This window comes from Nuphar pumila, chromosome 1 (genome assembly GCF_984573655.1).
Source record: "Nuphar pumila chromosome 1, dmNupPumi1.hap1.1, whole genome shotgun sequence".
NCBI lineage: Eukaryota > Viridiplantae > Streptophyta > Magnoliopsida > Nymphaeales > Nymphaeaceae > Nuphar > Nuphar pumila.
This window is the reverse complement of record NC_143249.1, coordinates 180022918-180044915: the sequence shown is the minus strand read 5'-3', so window position 1 is coordinate 180044915 and position 21998 is coordinate 180022918. Positions and strand designations below refer to the sequence as shown.

General features: G+C 37.2%; 1 pseudogene; it reads right to left on the bottom strand.

Moving 5' to 3' along the window:
- Positions 1–16136: 16136 nt before the first annotated feature.
- On the bottom strand, positions 16137–17872 carry LOC149851496 (uncharacterized; annotated as a pseudogene).
- Between the last annotated feature and the right edge of the window lie 4126 nt (positions 17873–21998).

The following is a 21998-nucleotide window of genomic DNA, read 5'->3' as shown; positions in this document are numbered from 1 at the left end:
TCTAGAAATTCTTCAGGAGTTCAAGTTCCCTTGAATTCTGGGATATCAAAATGCAAGCCCGAATCCTAATGGGATCTCTTAGGCTGTAGGTTATCTCTTCTCTCTGGACTTCATCGGTGTGACTTGAAGTCATCATCAGAATCGTATAAATGAGCTTCACGAGTTTTTCAAGAATTGTGTGGACTCCGCTCCGCTCACCGTTTGTTAACTCTAGTATTTTCGGCCATTTGATGAGTTAAATCTTCAACTAGGCAATTGGCCTCGGTGAGTTGTCTTTGTAAATCCCGCACCTCATATCGATGATCATGTTCATCGTTTCCTCTATTAAAATTATTTTGACCTCGCCCGCCTATTCGACCTGCCATGATGAATGGTACCTAAAAAAAATGAACTCCCCACAACACCGAGAATCATGTCGGATTAAAAAATCCAGTAACTCTCACTCTGATGCCAAAATAATTCAATATCATGATGTGGACTCAGTATGCACCGATCCACGATCCAAGATCCAATCAAATCTTGACACGCGTGGAAGCTTATTCGATAATGAGTCTAAATAGGACTCTTGGAAAATAGAATTTTGGGACCTGAATACTCTGCTTCGACAGATACAGTCCAAATAAAAGTTGTGTGTGACTCACACAGCTTTCTAACGAATCCAAAATCACTGGATTAAGATTAGCGGTATCCATTCTACGGACTTGAAACTAGGACTGCCAAACAAGGCTATGACAGACTTTTGGATTATGTGGACAGTCCGTTCAAAGGGGTTTTCAACCCTTCAAACAGTGAAATTTGCGAAAACTTCCAACTGAGAAATCGAAGGTCAGATTCAAACCTTTCCAACGAGCTAAAACTTGAATTTTCCTGAGTTGTCTATGAGTTGCTACGAAATTTTGAATTCTGGAAATGGTGTGAGTTATTGATAAAAGAACTAAATTTTCTACTATTCAACAACAACAAAGATTGATATTTTTAAGGCACTTAAACGAAGAATCAATTAAAACTCAAAACATAAAAATTTTATATCTAGGTCTAGCTTTCCACAAAATCAAACAAATCAAATTTTCATGTAGGGAATCTTCAGATAATAAAAAAATACCGAACACCAATAGGAGTGTTCTGAAATAAACAAGTGACAGTGGATTCCTGTGAGTCTGAGACTTTGACATCACTTTTCAGGGACTCGAACGGCTGATTCACGAAATAGCCTCAACTACAAAGTTGCAAAAAAATATCTTACCTTTTCGGAAAGCTAAAGAATGCAAGAATTTGACCAGTATCGAGGCCGATACAGGCGATTCTTCAGAGTCATTCTAGACAACTCAGAACAAACTATCTCGTTTCTTAATAGAAAATGAGTTAAACAATATCACAATGAACGAAATATTTTTGTGAGCGGCAGAGACATTCAATAACATCAATACTTCAAAAATTTCATACCAACAATAGCAAAAGGTTTACTTGAAGCCTACAAACAGCAAACAACAAGAAATGTAGAAGATAACAATGGCATGTAAACAATGAACCAACGATTTTATCCGAAAGATGGTTTCAATGGGATGTCGTCGGGAAGCATCCGACACCAAATGTATATTCTTGACAGCAGGTTGAACAATCTTCTTCGAAGACCAACAATCACGAACCAAAGGCTTTCGCAAAGGTCTCAAGGTCGTTTTTCTCACAAATCACCTTTCACTCCAAAACAAGCTTGAATCTTCTCTCATTCAAAAAATATTTTTTTTCTCAAGAACCCGCCACCAAAATAGAATTTTTTCTCTCTTTAAAACCATCCACCAGCCAATTTCGAAAATGAAGAAGCTCTCTTACCTTTGGTCGACCTCCACACATTAAAAGGCTTGGGGCTTGGGGCTTGGGAAATGGCCACATTAAAGAGACTAGCCTATTTTTGGCCATGAGCATTAAAAAGGTCCAACAACTATTTTTTATTTAGAATAGTCAAAATTGAATTTGAACCAGACCCAAATTAGTCCACCTCAAAGTGGCGCCAGCTAGGGCTCCACTGAGATGGATCGAGATCCAGATCCGGATCATGCAGTGAATTGGATTCTGCATACAAAATACATTAGAAAATACAAATGCGAAAAATAAAAACTATCCACGTTCCCCATACACCCTCTAGCACCACAAAACATCTACATGGTACAAGAACTATCCGGATCTGTAGAATTCAGCTCCTGAAAAAAAAGATTATATAAAATAAATATTGCCGATACAATATTCAAAAATATGATTCCACGACGACGGAATGAAATCGAAATAACAAAAGAAGAAGCACGTCGAGCATCGACTAAGTGGAAGATCCACTAGGACAAGAAACGTCATGCAAGTGTGTGGATCGCCTTGGGTAGCGATGCCCGGATCGGGTCTGGAGAGTTAGATTGGGATCCAACTCTGCTTTTGTACTCTGAATATTTAGATGCTCTGCATCAATCATGGCCCTAACCTGGCCCATGGCGGACTGTGTCGGCTTGGCTCATCGGGCTGCAGGCCATTTGCCCACCCCTAGGCAACATTGGTTATGACCTCAATGGGGTGGAAGGATAACATAGAAAAAAATGTTCAATACATGAGATCACAATACATGATATCACTATTTTTGCACTCTTTTCCCCAAAGGTGTAAGTGCATCCTAAATTGGGATCTGATTCTTGGAATATTCTTTTCAAACTATGAAATTTGTTAGTCTTTAATTATGTTGTTTTAAGTGGTCATTTCCCCTGAGTTCAAGCTAAAGGAGATTGCTAGTTCGATACCCGAAGTTTGCATTCCTTGTAGCAAAGTTGAAGTTAATGGAAACCAATCCCCAATGAGCATGACAAGAGTACTCGTGAAGTAAGAAGATAGGCCTAATACAATTGTCTTACCCTTTAATGGGCGTCAAACAAGGTGCAATCACACTGCACACTTCAGTATGCCGCTGCACCTGATCTGCCCTCCATCTTCTGTTGGGCTCCACAGTTGACATGTTGGGATCAGGTGCAATCACATTGCACAAATGCAATATGCCACTTCAGCTTTCCTTTCCACCTGATCATCATCATTCATCTGCCGTTGAGCCCCACTCTAACAAGCTTACAACAGAAGATGATGGGTGATCAGGTGCAGCGGCACATTGCATTTGTACAAGGTGACTATCCTGCCTCGCAGCCGATAGGCTGTACCTTAGAGATGGAGGGCAGTCACCTGCCGCGAGACACTTAAAGTTTGCAATGTGTGTGCCACATTTAAAAAAAAAAAAAGTTTTCAACGTACGTGTCATCCAAATGAGTCCTAAACCTGATCCCTTGAATTGCTCGTCTTCCATGAGCTTGGTAGGTAGTTATGTTTGGGAGCTAAGCCCACTAAACTGAGCACTACTTTATTGTTGATGTAATACCCCCATTCTTACACGCCTTACACGTGGTCAATGAATGCATGCGATTTGCCTAACTCCACTTTGATTTTTTTTTTTTTTGGGAAATGCCAATTCAATCAACACCGTAGATTTTATTTTTTTTTGAGAGAGAGAATCATCACCGTAGATAGCAGCACATCATCATCTTTGTTGGTATTAGTACGTTGAAATAACAACTTGGGTCAAGTTTCCGTTACCACTATGTACATGCTTATCAGGCCCAAGGGGTTTGGCTTAGTGGGATGGTCCTAGACCGTTTGACGGGTGATCTTGGTTCAAATATCATGAGCGTCACCCTCCTGTGTAAGCTTAAGCTTAGTGGCTCCCTGAGGTCCAGGGGTAAATCCTCTGAGCTGAGCCAGCACGGCTCGGTCTCGAAGCCTAAGGCGGTTTCTCTGAGTAATATATATATATATATATATATATATATATATATATATATATATATATATATATATATATATATAAGAAATTTTTGAAAGCAATTTGCTTTACAAACACTTTCCATATTTGGCAATGGCATATAATGGTGCCACATCAGTTTTTCTTTTTTTATCAGGTATTGCACACAATAAATGTTGCACGAGACGTTGGTGGGCTTCATATAACATTCCAACATTTTTTCTTTTTTTTTTTTCAATATGATTTCACTTCAATAGGATTTGGATATATATGCAGAGATTGAGTAATGCTTTCCTGAGGCCCTTTTTTTCGTTAGGTCTCGTTGAGCCCATTCAAAAATATTTGTTTTAAGTATTTTTGTGATCTATAGGTTTTGTTTAGTGGGAACCAACTTTTGGATCGCCGGAATGTGACCTGTATACAGGTTTTTCCGGTGATCCAAAATGAATGGCTATGAAGGTACCAATTTTTCCCAATTCATAAAAACATGTTTTTTCATCAAAAAAATATATTCAAGAGTTGATTATCACTAAATCTATCACGCTAAACACATGTAACGGTCAGATCTATCATAAAACACCTAAAACCTATAAGGGCAGAATGAAAAATGGAGCCTAATATGTTCAGTTCTTTATATATATATATATATATATCACCTGAAAAAATCGCATTCGGGCTCGATGGCCTGGTCGCGCTCTCTTTGTCTGCCATACCTACAGTCATCCATAGGAGAGCCATAAAACTCCCATGCAAGGACCCTCAACCCCAGTGCCTATGTTACATGATATTTAATAAGAAAAAAACTGATTTAGGACCTTAGGTGGTAAGGCAAGGAGAAATCAATTCCCTGCCAATGGTCATATTCCACAAGATGTTAAGGCCCTGTTTGGAAGCTACGAGCTGAGATAGGAGTTAATGCATTTGGCAAAAACTTGGTCAAACTACCTTGTGGGTGAACCTTTCTCTCTGATCCACATTTATACACAAAGCAAGGCTTGTAGATGAGTTTGCAATAGGTAACCAGTTTAACTAATGGAATTTGTTTTCCCTCAATCTAAATTGAGGCATTTTATGCTCACCCTATTTTTTGCAGTTAACAGAAGCAATTGAGTTGGTTTGGAGTTTGGGTGCTCACACCCATAGTGACAAAAGTTTATCTCACATTTTTTTCGGCAGTAAAAGAACTCACCTATTTTTTATTTTTTAAATCTCAGTTTTTTTGACAAAATCTCACTAATAAAAACTAAATTTAAAATATAAAAAGTATTTTTATAAGAAAATATAAATAAAAAATATTTAAAAGTAAAAAGCACAAATTTTTTATGAAAAATAGCTATTTAAAATGTAAATATCATGTTTAAATCACAATATTTTGAAATTTTCATTAGAAATTATCGTTTTAAACTTTCAGACAATTTCTCACGATATTTGTCACAATGTTCACAAAGAGAGAGAGAGAGAGAGAGAGAGAGAGAGAGAGAGAGAGTACAAGTTGTATGCTCATAACTAGTTTAGTTATCATTTATTTTAATTACTATGTAATCAAGAAACCACAAAAGAATAGCGAAAGAAGGAAATGGCATTCCATAAAGATTTTTAAAGAAAATCTAGCTAACTTGAAACAAGCGAACAGATGGGATCAGATGCAACTATATTCCTAGTGATCGATGGAGGTGGAATCACTACAAGAATGAGGGTTAATAGCGGTGATTTTTCTTGCTGCTATTGCTCTATTTGTCACTGTTATTGACCTATAATAGTGAGAATAAGTCACCAAAATAAAATGACATTTGCTGACCAATAACGATGACATTTATAGGTCATTGTTAAAGGATGAACAAATACCAGTGAAGAATCTCGCCAGAATTGAAAACACTAATAGTGGCGATGTTGTTTTAATGTCGAGATACCCTATAATGATGAGCCACACTTTAAATACAAACCCACTACATCCTCTCCAAGCCTGCAACAAAGGCACTTCAAATACAAACCCCTTACACTTTATTTTATCCTCTCCAAGCTTGCAACAAAAATATACACTTCTAATATTCGCATAAATTAAAATTTAGTTGTAGCAATTGTAGCAAAGATTTTAGAAATCAAAACATATACACTTTTCATATAAGCAAAGAGTTCAAAATTTGTATCTTTGCGCATAAAATTGCATCTTTGCATAGGCTTGCATCTCCTCTCTGAGTTTCCTAGTTGCCTTTCTCTCTCACTCCATTTGTTATCTATTTACGTATCTTTCTCGATCAATTTTATGTCTAGTTATTTCTCTCACTCACTCAATTTCTTGTCTAGTTGCTTCTTGTTGACGCTCAATTTCCTCTCTTAATTATTGGACCTCCGTCTACATTGCCTCTAGCTGAAAAGATAGCTGCAAAAATCGGACTTAGATGAAGTATGATGGTTTGGATAGAGAAAAAAATGCATCAATCCTCCTCACATGTCCATACCGCTCCCTGATGACCTTGGCAAAGACGTCCCATTGCGTCATCGATGGACCTCCTTTTGAAGAAGATGTTGAATTTTCAATCTACACAGATTGCAGCTTCGTATGCATGTCGTTAATAATTGGTTATCAATAACTAATGATATTATACAAAATAAAATAAATGAATATGGCACTACAAAGTGTGAGTTACTTACAAAGGTATATTCTGTTTTGCTACAGATGAATGTTGTGTGATTTGAATAGGTGTATGTCTCTTTATATAATGCACTCATCGTCGGTTCTTATCTATCTATTTCAGTCTGCAAACAACAAATTAAGAATATATTAGATCAAACATATTTAGCGGTACAAGCATATAAAAAATTAAACTTACACTAAAGAAACTTACCCTCGTATGATATCTCTAGAGGCACGAAGATGATCTAGTGGTATGTTGGGCCATTTGTTTTGCTTTATTCATCGAATTTTTCTTCAACACCCACTTTTAACTAAAGGAAGATCAATTAGTAGACGAAAATCTAAAAATATGAATATTTATTTACTTATAAATATATATATATATAATATTTACCATCCAATAATATCCGGTAAAAATATGCAAATCTCTTTCCACACTTTAGAGTTGACTCCTAGAGGACGTTGTTATATTACGTCGTGGTTTTGAAACTTTTGGTAATTTACACCCTTAAGTTTGATAGTTGAAGTTGTTTCTTTATGCACCACTGATGTTCAGGTATATCTTTATCTAAATTAAATTATTTCTACACCAAATTATAAAAATATAGTTAGTAACACTCTTTTTATGGATTCATTTGTTTATCAAAATATAGTTGGCAATATACTTACATAAACTGCTTCACGCAATACCATCTTCTCGTCGTCTAGAACCTTCTTTTATGAGTTATGAGTGAGTATAGTTTGCTCCTCAATGATGCATGAAAGCCTCCTAGAGAATACAAAGGATTCCTTGCCCACGACTCTTTGTGTCTCAAACTTGATAATTATTGAAGTCTTTCATTGCTTGATTTGCTTTTGGTGAGCTACGTACTTGTTCTTCTCATGTTTGCATTAAAAAGATTATGCAGTTGCTAATTTATAGTAAGAAACAAATATTAATAGGAATGACAATGCTAAAATTTTTTAATTATAATAAAGAAATATTGGATTAATATTTACCTGAGACTGACATGGACAGTTCTGGAGCTGTAGTGGACTATGGTGTATGGGGGGTCACCTCTTCTTCCCTTGAAGTGTCACCCACCTATGATCTGAAGTCAATCTTGTCTAGGTGTTCACCTTGGTTAGCGGGTGGTGAATTGAATCTTAGGGAGAAAGAATGCTCAAATCTTCATCGTGAATATGTTGACATTTGTTAATTTCATGCAAACAATATTAGATCAAACTACATTATACAGAATTAAAGCATACAATAACAACATTAAATTTGATATATATTACAAAGAACTTATTCACAAATTGCAGATATATCAAATGAACGACAACAACAAGATCATAGAGTTAAGATAGTACACAATTATGAAATATAAACAACGCTTATATATATTTTTGAACTCGTTTTGAATAAGGAAAAAAATACAAAGGCAGAAAATAGAGTAATAACACATACACTTATATTATACTTTCTTTGTGACTCTAGATGCTTTGTCAACTTTTCAACAAGTAGATTGTTCAATTGCACTTATATCAATTTTTGGTTTTAACCATGATGCCTTCAACCAATTAGGACTTTGTGACAATACAAGGTGTTTCTTCTTTGCTTGTGATAGAGATATGTTGTAGTGTTTATAAATCCTAAACCAGCATACGTGACCTACTATGGTCCACGTATCAAAAGATTAACCAAATTCATCCTAGAGTAACAAATAACAAAAATTCTAATCACATAGGCACATGAGCATTTATTTCAAAACATATATTTTAAAACCTAATCATATAGGCACATAAGCATTCACTTTAAAACATATATTTCAAAACCTACTCACATAGGCACATAAGCATTTATTTCATCAAATATATTTCAGAACCTAAACACATAAGCATATAAGCATTCATTTCAAAAAATATATTTCAGAACCTAATCACATAGGTACATAAGCATTCATTTAAAAATATATATATATTTAAGAACCTAATCACGTAGGCACATGAGTATTCATTTCAAAATATATTTCAGACAATAGCGAACGTAGTTGCACCACTGATCATACGTGCAATCAATGGCATAAATTTTTTTGCTCAAAAAATGGCCTTTATCTAGAGCTTTATTAATCTTTTTTAACATTTCCAAATAACCATCTTTGTTGGAGGCCATTATCAGTCTAGTCATCATGTGGTATTCACAATTTTAAGAGATCATATAAAAGAATCAGACTAAGGAATTAAATATATATTTCAAAAAAGTTGTGGTTTTAGCATATTCAAACATTACTAAGAAGAATGTGCTTTTAGATGGAACCTTAAGGAGAGAAACATGAAGAAAAAAAGAGAAGACAAATTTTCACAAATAAGGAATTATCTAATAACAGAACATATCATAATCATGTCTTAAAACAGAATAATGTTATACCTAACTAGAAGATAAACTCTTTCAATTTATCCTTTATTAGACTACTAAAAGTGTAAAATTTTCTCCTGCTATCACAACAATAACTAATTAACCAGATGCATATCTTGCAAATCCATATTTACCCCAAATCTTTTAATTTAAGTCTTGAGAGAAAAAAAAAGACAATGGGTGAGGGGAAGGTAAGAAAATACAATTTTTATGATTTATCCTAATTCATTAAATGTCACTTATATAATCTCTCAAGAAAAAAAAGGTATTGAATCATCAATTTCCCTTTGTCCCACTGAAAAAAAAAATTTAAAAATAGAATTCGCTTCAAATTTCATAATACCTATGCAAGAGAACCACCAATTTCCTTCTCTTAGGAAATTTGCTTTAAAAAGAATTTTATTTAAAGCTAAACAAATTCCAACTTCTGGAAAAATAAAAAAGTCACAGAACAACAAGAGAAAAAAACATCAAATTTTATCTTTAAATTTCAGAATACCCATACTTTCATAAAAACCAAAATTTACTTATATTACATAAATACTAACCTAAAAAAAACCTAAATATGCCTAACAAATCATTCTTAAATTTGAAATACCTTTGCTTGTTTTGTAATACCCATCCAACAACACTAAGATTAGAATTCATTCCATAACCCCCAAATTTTCAAATTTTGGGAAGTGGAATTCAGAGGACACACACTAAGATCCACTAGTTCCACTCATGTTTCACAAAGAAATCTCCACATATACCAATTTAACAACATACAATCTTTATTAAAAAATAGTTCTCTCGCACCATTATCTCAGCTACCCATTTTGATATTCAAATGAAAAACAACATTGAGACAAACCAATTTTTTATAATATTTAGTTGCTCTACACATATCAAGCAATTTTCAATTAATTCTGCAAGTAATACTCTCCCATTACCCTAGAAAATCGAGAGGAGATATATACTGAAACCCTAAAAAATTGAGAGAGATGCCAAAACCCTAGAAAATCAAAGAGAGAGAGAGAGATATTGTAACCCTAGAAAATTGAGAGAGCGAGAGAGAGAACACAAACTAGAGAAATATAGAGGGGGAGAACTCAATTCTGGCCCTCTTTGCCCAAACACGAAAAAGGAGTAGGGATCAATAGGTGGTCATTAGCGGTGTCACCCAAGCATGGAGAAAGATCGGGAGGTCGACAACGGTGATGTCACTTGAGCAGGGAGAAGGATTGAAGGTGGTCCAACGATATCCCAAAGAGAGAGAGAGAGAGAGAAATAAAAAAGGGCCCATTGCAGACTTTTTAAATACAACTCTATAACGTCGACATAACTCCTATTGTTATAGAGTAAAACTCTATAAGAACATGATCCAGATCTCACTGTTATTGTTCTATAACAATGAGAGTTTATGGTAGTTAAATATTGTCGTCAAAGTGTTTTAACGGTAATATTTAACGACAGAGAACTGTTATACATATGTCTTTAACAATGATATAACTCTCATTGTTATAGAGTAAAACCCTATAACAGGGAGATTCAGATATCACAGTTATAGAATAAAACCCTATAACGAAAAGATTAAGATCTTGCCATTATTGATCTATAACAGTGACATCCTGATGTCGCCATTACAGATATAAGCAATAACGATGAGATGTGTGCAGGGGCATGGCATTCAAGGCTCTATCCAACTCACCATTATTGATGAAGCAATAACTGCGAGATTCATGGTTGTAGTAGAGTAATAATGGATCACAAAAATTCTAATCACATAAGCACATAAACATTCATTTCAAAACATATATTCAAGAACCTAATCACATAGGCATATAAGCATTCTTTTCAAAACATATATTTTAAAACTTAATCATATAGGCACATAAGCATTCATTTAAAAAAAATAGAACCTAATTACATTGGTACATAAGCATTCATTTCAAAAAATATATTTCAGAACCTAATCACATAGACACATAAGCATTCATTTAAAAAAAAAATATTTCAAAACCTAATCATATAGGCACATAAGCATTCATTTCAAAATATATTTCAGACAATAGAGAATGCAGTTACACCACTAATCACATGCGCGATCAACGCCACAATTGTTTTTGTCCAAAAAATGGCCCTTATCTACTGCCTTCATCTTTTTTAACATTTTCAAATAGGCTATCTTTGTTGGAGACCATTGTCAGCCCAGTCATCATGTGGTATTCATAATTTTAAGAGATCGTACAAAAGAACCACACTAAGGAATTATATATGATTTTAAAAAAAGTTATGGTTTTAGCATATTCAAACATTACTAAGAAGAAGGTGTTTTTAGATGAAACCTTAAGGAGGGGAACATAAAGAAAAAAAGAGACGACAAATTTTCACAAATAAGCAATTATCTAATAACAAAACATATCATAATTATGTCTTAAAACAAAACAATGATGTACCTAACTTGAAGGCAAACTCTTTCAATTAATCCTTTATTAGACTACTAAAAGTGTAAAATTTCCCCTGCTATCACAACAATAACTAATTAACAAGATGCATATCTTTTAAATCAATATTTACCCCAAATCTTTTAACTTAAGCCTTGAGAGAAAAAAACACTTCAAATTTAATTTTTATGATTTATCCTAATTCATCAAAACCATCAATTTCTCTCTGTCCCACAGAAAAAAAACAAAATTGAAAATAGAATCCACTTCAAATTTCATAATACCAATACAAGAGAACCATCACTTTTCCTCTGTTAGCTGAAATTTGCTTTAAAAAGAATTTTATTCGAAGTTAAATAAATTCTAACATCTGAAAAAACTAAAAAGTCATAGAACCACAAGGAATAAAAGCATCAAATTTCACCTTTAAATTTCAGAATACCCATACTTTCATAAGAAGCAAAATTTACTTCTACGTAAATACTAACCTAGAAAAAATACCTAAATATGCTTAACAAATTATTCTTAAATTTGAAATACCTATGCCTGTTTTATAATACTCATCCAACAACACTAATACTAGAACTCATAGGCAACACTAGCGGTTCAACTCGCTATTATTGATGAAGCAATAACTGTGAAATTCATGGTTGTAGTAAAGTAATAACGGCGTGATATTTATGTTATTGTTATTACCTATCAATTAGCGGTGACAAAACTCTCACCCTTATTACTTGATCAATAGTGGCAAGTTTTTTCTCACCGTTAAAAAGTCATCGCTATTGACCCTCATCCTTATAGTGAATCGGTGGCAGAGGAACTCGTGGTGGCTACACTTGACGTAGTGTCGGTGGTCTCCTTACCCCTAAGAATCAAGTAAAAAAAAGCAATCAAGAATACTCATGACATTGATTCAGCAAATAAAAGAAGAAAAGAAAAGAAAAGTCCAAAGCCCTAAAAACCAATACATTTTACAAAATGGATGGATGCCTAAAACACCAATGAGTTAATATACCTAAAAAAGAAAAAAGGATAAATGAAAATATCATTAAAAGCTTATGCATTCCACACAAGGTGTGAGAGGGTTCTACTTGGGTCTTCGGCATCAGGGTGGTGCACCTCCCCTTTTAGAGATACCAAACCTTGACGTTAAAGAGTCGCTGGAGGTACTGGGTGCAACAAGGTGAAAGGTAGTGTGCATCATGGTGAGGGAGGCAGCAACGAAGGTGAGGAGGTATTCTAGTGATGGTGAGGGACTGGGTAGCTGGATGACGGTAATGATTGCAGCTAGAGCCAAAGGAACCCTAAGGGTACGTTTGGTTGTATTTTTTAAAAATAAAAATATTGTTCAAAAGAGATTCACTTTTAAAATCTCATAAAAAAAGTAAATCTCACACCAATGAGATTTATTTTTTAAAACTCATTTTTAGGTTTTGTCTCAACTCACTTTTTATGAAGATAGATTTTAAGATTTGATGCCAAAAAAAAGTTTTATCTTTGATTGCTTTTGAGGTATTGTTCATATGAGATTAATTTTCTAAAGTGAATTTAATGTGATTGAACCCAACGTGCCCTAAATGTTAAGAGTGAGTAGGAGAATGCAAAGTAGGTTCATGAAGTCTCTGACAGAACGTTGTAATGGATGCAAGCAGTAGAAGGAAAAGTGCCAAAGGATGGCTAATGACACAATAGAGAGAGAGAAGAAAACTCCCAAAACATGAAATGTGCCATCATGCATCTTGCGTCCATAAATTGATTGCTTGTTTTATTTTTTTAATCACGATAGTAACAACCTCCACACGCATCATGCATAAAAGATGTCTTCCTTGCATTAATATAGTTTGTGAAATTTTATACCAGACCCAGGCCCGACCCGAGTTCCAATTAAGACCCACAAATTTTCAGTGTAAAAATAATAAAAAATATTATTTAACCGGTATGGTGCAGGTCTGGTTCATGTAGTTCTTATCAGGTCCCGTATGGTTTCTCTTATAGTAGACCTTATTAGACTTGGGTTCAGACCCGATACCATACCCAAAAATCTGGTCCAAGTCTGATTCCACCCGAGTCTGGACCAAACCCGACACGTTGACACCCTTACTCTAATATAACACCTTAGCCGTTGGCCGTTTCAACTCCCCTGTTAAGCAAACATGGAGTTTTAACTCCTGGCCTTATAACTCCATATAGCCAAACTTTATTCTTGGAATTCCCGCATTGTGATTCTGTGAAAGAAAGTTTCCCCCGTCAAACCCTGAACCCCCAAAACCCTAACCTCTCTCTCTCTCTCTCTCTCTCTCTCTCTCTCTCTGCCATGGCAGATCGGAAGAAGGCGCTACAAGCCCTCGCAGCAAAGAGGAAGGCGGAAATGGAGAATTCCGACAACCGGAAAAGGAAGAAACCGGCGACCCTCTCGGTGGCGAAGGTCCTCACCTCCTCCAAACCGCCCAAAACCACCAAATCCCACACCAGCGACTCCAAAACAAAACGTGTGAGCAAGCTCGACCGCTACGAGTCCTACGACGACGATGACGACGCCGAAGAAGAGGAGGAGAAGGAATTCAGTTCGGATTCCGGAAGCATAGACGAACAGCCGAGAAAGAAATCGGCTTTCGGTCCGAAAGGGAATGCCTTGTCTGCGAAGGGGAAGGTTATGGAGGTAGCAAGGGATAAAGGGAAGGCGAAGGATAAGGGAAAGGGGAAAGGGAAGGTTTTAGTCGAGAGCGACAGCGACGACGACAGTGAGGAGGAGGAGGAGGATGGCAGAGGTGGCAGTGGTGGCGGAGACGAAGACGGCGACAGCGATCTCTCAGACGACCCCTTGGCGGAGGTCGACCCGGCGAACATCCTCCCTTCTCGGACTCGGCGACAAGCAACGCATTCTGGTCCTTACCATATGGCCGGCAATGACAATGACGATGACGATGACGATGATGTTAGTGGCGGTCAAAATGATGATGATGATGACGATGATTAGATAGTTGATTCTTCGTCATGTGGTTTTCAAAATCTATATATATATTTTGTTGTATTAAGGAATGGTTTATCATGTTGCTGTGTAAAAATTTTGGTTTGATATGTTGGGGTTATTGGTTTGATGGTAATTGATTGCTTCTTAATCATGAATATTTCTGGCTAATTACGGAGAATTCTAGCTACAATATATGCGTGGTTTATTAGCTTGATCGGTAGTTAACTATGTCTCGATTGTAATTAATTATTGCTCTTAGGTAGACAGAGATCATTCATATTAACAGTGGCACTAACCTAGGCGGGGAGTATCGATTGGTAACTATTTGTTAATTAGAAGAATTTCATTCTCCATTGTTGGTTATTGCTTTGATGGTTGTCAATTATTTGCTGATTTTGCAGAATTCCAGCTCTAATGTAGATGGGGATTATTGGTTTCGTGATAATTACTTGTTTGGTTCTTAAGCTTCATCGGTTTGTATGCCAAAAATGTGTCTATGGGTATGTTTTTATATGTGATTTGTATGTATGGATGGGTGATACTTGGATTTTTCCTGTATTGATAGACATGCACATCATATGTGGTCGTTTTCTTGTTCCGAGTTTTGTTTTGTTTTCATCAATACATACATTTTTCATGTTAAGGTGAATTTGGAAGGTTGATCTTGTCTGGCTTATGCTATTTTGGGGAGTTTCATCTCTAAGAGGTTTAGTTTTTAATTTAGATATGTCTATCCTTCTTCGTTCTACTTGTTTCCATATAGATGGTTAGGTGGTCCAAGAAAAGTTATGCTTCCCCAACAGAATGTTCGTATTATGTCAAAATGAATTGCAAGTATAGCTTGTGGAAAGAAATTTATGCATATGCATGTAAACAAATGATCTTCAAAGCAGTTATGTGTAATCTTGAGGAAGTGCAAATAAACAAATAATCTTTACACCAAATCTATTTCCTCTATTTCTTTTCAGATGATACACATTGGAGGGAAAGGGATCCCTGTCAGTTTCAAACAAATTTTTTATGGTTTGTTTAGATACGAATGAATTAGTTTTCAGCATCCTAGTGCAGCTTTTCATGAAGTGCAAACCCTTATATCACCTTCCGCTTCATCTGTTGGAAGAAGTTGAATTCTGGACAATCAAGCCTGATCTGGCTTTCGTTCAGGAGGTAGCTGATGACCAAAGAAACTATAGCTAAATCTGTGTCTTGTCTTTGCGGATTTGGAAGTGAATCTTGCATCCATTACGACAATGATGAAACCAGCTCAAACTTTGTTGATTGGCAGACCTCTCATATATAGCATGATGATTAAATTCAAATAAAAGACACCAGTTATCTCCTATTAGGTCTATAAGTATACAGTATTATCCTGTCAGGTTTGTAAATATGAAATTGAAATTTGGTGTTATTCTATTAGGATAGATGTCATTGAAATTTAGAGAGCCCCGTCACTGTATGGAACTGGTTCAGTAATCAAGCTCTTCAAAGACAAGTATGCGTTGGAGGTTAGGTACATGTCATTGGTATATCTCAGGTTCAACCATAAACAAAATGAAGAGCTGCAAATGGGTAGACTACATGGAATTATGGTTAGATTCCCTTTTTCTAATGGCTTATTTGAACCATGAGTTGGTTGTCATCATGGTGATTGTCTATGTTTCCATACATTTGTTTCAGCTTTTTATAACTTGTTTCCTTTCTGAAATTCCATTTTTGCTGTAATTATGGCTGTTTGATATATGCAATGGAAACTACTTGCAGTAGTTACTTCCAGACATTAATTGCAAATGACTTCTCTGGTCTTTAGTATCATGCATTTCCTTTTGCCAATAGCAACAGCAGTAACACTTGCCTCCCATGACGGGCACACTGAAAATATATACAATTCAATCAACGACAGCCAGTTTTTCATATTCCTTTACAGATATAGCATCTTCCATGATGGCCACAGGATTAATCTCTCCATCAGTTTCCAACTTTCCATGAAGATCTTTAACAAGTTCTTTGAAAATCCACTAACAAGTGCCACCCCCTTCTGTGAGTTTATCCCTGGCATGGCTATCGAATCGCCAAGGTTCCAGAAGACTTATCTCTGGTGGCTTCTCATACCGCACTCTCTAAACTCTCTCTGTTGCCATGTAATCAGTTTCCCAAGGATTTGCTGATGCCATATCAAACTCCATGTCACTTAAAACGAACAAGTGTTTGATCAGTTCATCTTCTGCCAACTTCCTTTCGCCAGCTACATGCAGAATCAAGTCGAACCCTTTCTGAAAATCTGTATTCATCCCCATTCCATATTCTGTACAAACTGTTTGTTTTTCAATTAGTGTATCACGATGTCATGGAGTTGTGGATTCTCACTGAAGGTAATAACATGGCCGTTCCATGGCTTTGAATTGAGTTCTGAAACTAGTAGGCCAAGTGCAATTATCCCAGACATGCTCCCGGACACATCGCAGATTGCCAGGCTATTTGTCAGATTCCTCTGATTCCGCATCTCTTCTACCATCCCTCGCCACTGCAATTCTGCTACTTCATCAGTATGGCCGTTAGTTGCTGCATCAACTACTGCCTGTAGAATCTCACGGGGGAGCAAAGCTCCTGCTGCTATCTTACATTTCCCCTGCTGCACATCGCTCAGATATGCGAAGAAGCGAGCTCCATCGTGTTTCTCAAAGATCTTCTTGTAGTTCTTCATGGCAACAGAAGCAACATGGTTGTATGGTAGGGAATCCCACTGGTTGGCGCTCATGTAAGCTTCTGGCAGCTGGAGATTTTTCTGCAGCGGAATGAGAGCCTGCTTGCTAAGACGATCTCGCACCCTATAAGAATAATGTCGCTCCTCTCTGTCAGCATATGCTAGGTCAGAATCCCTGGGAAAAGCTGTTTTCCAATGCTTTCACAGAGGAGCAACGAACGATTGTATAAAGAATCCAGTGAAGGACACCATTTGTAAGCTAAGCTGAGGTCGTTGGTTTTTCCTAAATCAACTTTTGTTAGATCTGAAGCGAGCAGCTCGGCAAAGAGCTTCGAGATCTCATCATACAGAAACCAAAAATCCAGATCGTTGTTGTCCCTCTCTATCATTTTCAATGTCATATTTGCAGTCTTTCTTCTCGGTAGATCCGCTGCGTGTTCTCTCTTATGCCTGCATCTTTCCATCTCCTCAGCGATCCTTTCTTCCTGCGGTTTTGCTTTTCTGTTTTTCTTCTGCTTTTTCCTCACTCTTCAACTAAAGGCATTCACGGAATGGGCTTTTGATGCTGTTCTGCTTGTCAATTTCATGTACATCTGGACCTTCGAGCAGCCGGAAAAGTATCTCTGGTAAGTCTTTGAGGTAACCGGCATCAGAGAAGCTGCGGATGTTGCAGGCCAGAGTTTTTGGGGTGGTGTTGGTGAAGCTAAAGAGCTGCTGTGTAGAAGGCCTCTCTGTCAGATTTTCCTGTACCTCTCACTCCCCTTGGGTGGCCGAGTCTTAGAGTGGTGGGATTGTAAGCCCATGCTGTCTCTAGTAACTCAGTCAGCCTTTCGGCGTGTCAGGCACCACATGGAAGAAGAAATCCAATCAGGGATTCCCTGTGGAAAGGAACGTCATGGAGAGGTTCTCAGTCAGGCCCATTGATTGAGCCTGGGGGTCACCGGCAGCTTGGTTTTGTTGAATTTGGCTTGTGAGGAGGTTCATGAATGGGTCGCTTGGGGTTTCGACTGTTGTGGATGTGGTGGGTGCGTGATCGCTTCCATGGGTGGCCGGATCAACAAAGCATTCATCTGAGAAATCATGGATTTCTGGCTAGCCGAGGAGTGCTAATGGAGCATCCATTGGAACTGCTGGATGGTTGTTTGGGTGTGGAGAAAAGGGGTTTAAGAAGGGAAGGTTCCTTGGTCCCAAAGCAGGCAGAGGAAAACTTCAACCTGGATGGTTTGTTTGGGTGTGCAGAAGAAAGGAGTATGTGAAGAGTCAAGGTTTAAGGAGTCAGAGGGTGGAAAACTTCAACCTGCCAACATTTCGTTGGTTTAGACTTCTACAAACTATAGTTTTGGCAAACTGGGAACTCCCCCCCCCCCTACACAACCATAGATTACTTTTTTACATGGGTAAACACGTTCTTGGGAAATAAAAATAATGCTTGGAAAATGATGTGAAAAGTGATTTGCACCTTTTTGTGACTTGGCCGACATACCACTTTAGATATTGTTTTTATTGCAAATAGATTTGTAATTTTTCTTTTTGGATAATTCAAGGGAAAAACCCCCTCATCGCCAACTTGAAGTTGGCTGGCCTCTGGCTGGTAAAACCCTTAGGGTCCGATCCAGTAGAACAAATCAAAAGATAAAGAAGTATCGTTAATTTTTTCATTCTCATTCCAAGTTTGAAGTACTATTTAGACAAATAAGAATCTCCTTACATGATTTTTCTTATAGATTAATAAAGGATCTATGCAACAGCCCTTCTTATCCTATCCTGAACTAATTATCAGGAGATACCCAGTTTCAATCTTGCAGCAAGGGACTCACCTGTGGGTTTTGAACTTGTGACGTCCAGACAACTTGGTGACATTCTCAACTGAGAAGAAACCACCATTGTGGTTGAGATGTCCCATTACAATCTAAGAGGTGCTATATTGACCTAGGCGGCTAGGCCCCATTGCGGTTCAGCAGTGTAGAACTTGACAAATACTTTTTACCTGCCCACTGGTGATAGCAATGTTGGCGGGTTGACCCACCTGCCTAACCCGTTTATTAAACGGGTCAGCCGGGTTGGCGGGTTGGCATACCCCTAACACGAACCCGACCCATTTAATAAACGGGTTAGGCTGGTCGACCCGTTTATTAAACAGGTTCATTTTTTCCAAACCCGAACCCGCCTAAGAGGCGGGTTGGTGGGTAGTGTCAGGTTTTGCCACCCCTAGTTCAGACTATGCTAATGCGAGATGCAACAATGTGTGTGTCTCCAGCACGCATGTCAAAATATGACATGGTGATATATTTTGTCATATTACTGCGTTACCTTCTTTTGGTCTTCATCGAGTCATCAGAAGCTTAGTTTTGATTTGGGTTATGGTTGATTTACAGTCTTGCAATGTTGTGTAGATTGGGATATATGAATGTATTGAATTTTATTATAGCGATGCTATCTTTTTTGAAGTTGGATCAGATTTTGGATCTGAATTTGGATCTAGATATGTCCCTATTACATGACTCTTCAGAATTAAAAGCTGCAAATGATAATCCTCTTCACATTTGGTTTTTAATTTGTTGCTTCCGAGCTTGTTTCACTCACATTGAGCTCAATCCTTTCTCGAGATCCATAACCTGGATGTCCATCTGTTTTATATAGGGTCCTATGGGCCCATCCAGGAACTTCGTATAAGGATGCAAAAGGTCCAGATCCAGAACAGCTAAATACATGGGGATTCGGATCAGAATCAGATTAAGAACAGCCAAAAAAATGGTAAGCCTCCATCCTAAATCCGACCCATTTGCATCATTATTCATACCCTTCAAAGCAATAAAAAAGACAAAAATAAAAAGAAGTGGCATGCATGTTTTGCAAAGCATTCATGAGCTTCATACGGTCCAGAGGAAGCAAAAAAATAAAAACAAAAAAGGGAATTCAGTTAGGTCCAACCCTTTGTCCCTAATTCCAAATATGAGCCTCACATATTTAAAATTTCAAATATGACAAATTTTCTACCAAAACTGCTAAACAAGGGCTTGCATTTAATATTTTATAACACAGGTTATATTATAAACCAAATTACGACAGTGACCTTCATCAAGAGTTTAAACTGTTTACTTTTTTTCTTTTTGTGGGGATAAATGAATATTTTTCAATTTTCAAGGGACAATACAGGAAATAAGAAAGGAATTACGTTTTCCAAAATTGTAGATGTTGACCTGAGGTCCCTATTTGACTGTTTTCAGGAAAAGTTTGGCTCATATTTCAAATTCTGAAAAAGCGTGGCCATATATTGAATTAAAGGCAAAAGTTAGGCCCCAAAATAGAATTTTCCCAAAAAAATTTATTGAAGTAGAACAGGGATATGCAATGTATTTGCACAAAACAAACACTGCTGATCCCTCTTGTTACATGGCACATGTTCCTGGGCCCCACAAAACTTGAAAGAACCTGTCAATAGATGAAAGTGTGTATTTGATTAAAGGATCAAAAGTTTAAGTGTGTTTTTAACAATATAAAACATTGAGGTGTCATTTTTTTATTATGGCCAAAACTTTCAGTGTGTATGAAAATTTTCCTTTTTTTTGGGCAATTACATTGTACCTGATTAGGGGTGTCAATGGGGTTAGGTTTGGTTGGGACCTAGGTGGAATCAGACCAGGCCACGATTTTCAGGTATGGTATGGGTTCTAGATCCAAGTCTAATCGGACCCACCATAAGAGAAACAATACCCGGACCCAATAAAAGCTACATGAACCAGACCCAGGCCATACCCGATAAAACCATATTTTTATCATTTTTATATTGAAAATTTGTGGGTCTTAATCGTAACTCTGGTTGGGCCTGAGTCTGGTATTTCAGAAACTATACCCGGTTCATGTATTAATCGGACCTTGGTGACCAGACTCAGTTCTTAATCAGGTCTTCTTATTTATCACCATACCCGAGCCTATAGGGTTTGGTTTGGGTCGGGCCCGGGTAAACCCGGCCGTTGACACCCCTATACCTATCCCTGCCCTATTTGTACCATGCATGTGGTGCCACGTGCATACCAACGGGGCTCTGACCATTTGGTAGGAGTAGTTTGTGCAAGTCACCATGAAATGGGATGTTACAAGTTCAAACCCCACGGTACACGGGCGGTTGAATAACTGCCTGGTAGGTTTCATATGCCTTGGCCTGTTTAGGTTGGCTAAAGGCTATTTGTAAAAAGGAGGGGGTCTTAATTCCTCCAGTTCTGTTATGGCAAAAAAAAAAAAAGGGTCCGACGTGCATGCTACAAATAAATTCTCAATAACTTAAGAATTTGAGGGAAATTACTAAACAAGAGAATAAGGAATTGGGGGAATTGCATTCCAATTCAATGAATCCAAACAGACCCTTAACGTTCTTTTTGGGAGTTGGAAGTCGCAAGGAATTTATAAAACTTGGAAAAACAAACGCCATAAATTCTTGAAATTGGTAAACATAAACCAAAATCCTCAACTCACATCTTTATCTAATAACTCCTAGCAAAAGTTTATGCGCTATGTAAAGAGTGGCAGCTGCCAATTCTTGGATTTGTCCGGCCACAGTTACCAAATCCAGTTTTTATTGCAAATACAAAGAGAAGGCAGTTTCACCTCACTCAAATGCATAAAGAGTAGGCGTTGCACCCGTTGAAAATAAGATGAGAGAGAATTGTTTATGTTGGTTTGAACATATTCGGCGAAGGCCTAATGATGCTCCAGTTAGAAAGATGGAGAAATGAGAAAAAATATTAGTTAAAAGAGGTCGGGGTAGGTCTAGGAAGACTTGGATGGAGATGATAGGAAAGGATATGAATGCTTTGAACCTCACCGAGGACATGACATTGGATAGAAATGATTGGAGGAGAAGGATTCATGTGGAAGACACAGAATGATTTTCTTTGTTGGTTCATATCGCCGACCCCAATTGTTTTGGGATGAAGGCGTAGTTGTGTTGTTGTTGTATAGTCAAACTGGTGTTAAGCAGACCCCTACAACCGTCGAGAGTTTTTTTTCCACAAATGATACTTTTTACCGTTTGTGTTGTCATTGCTGG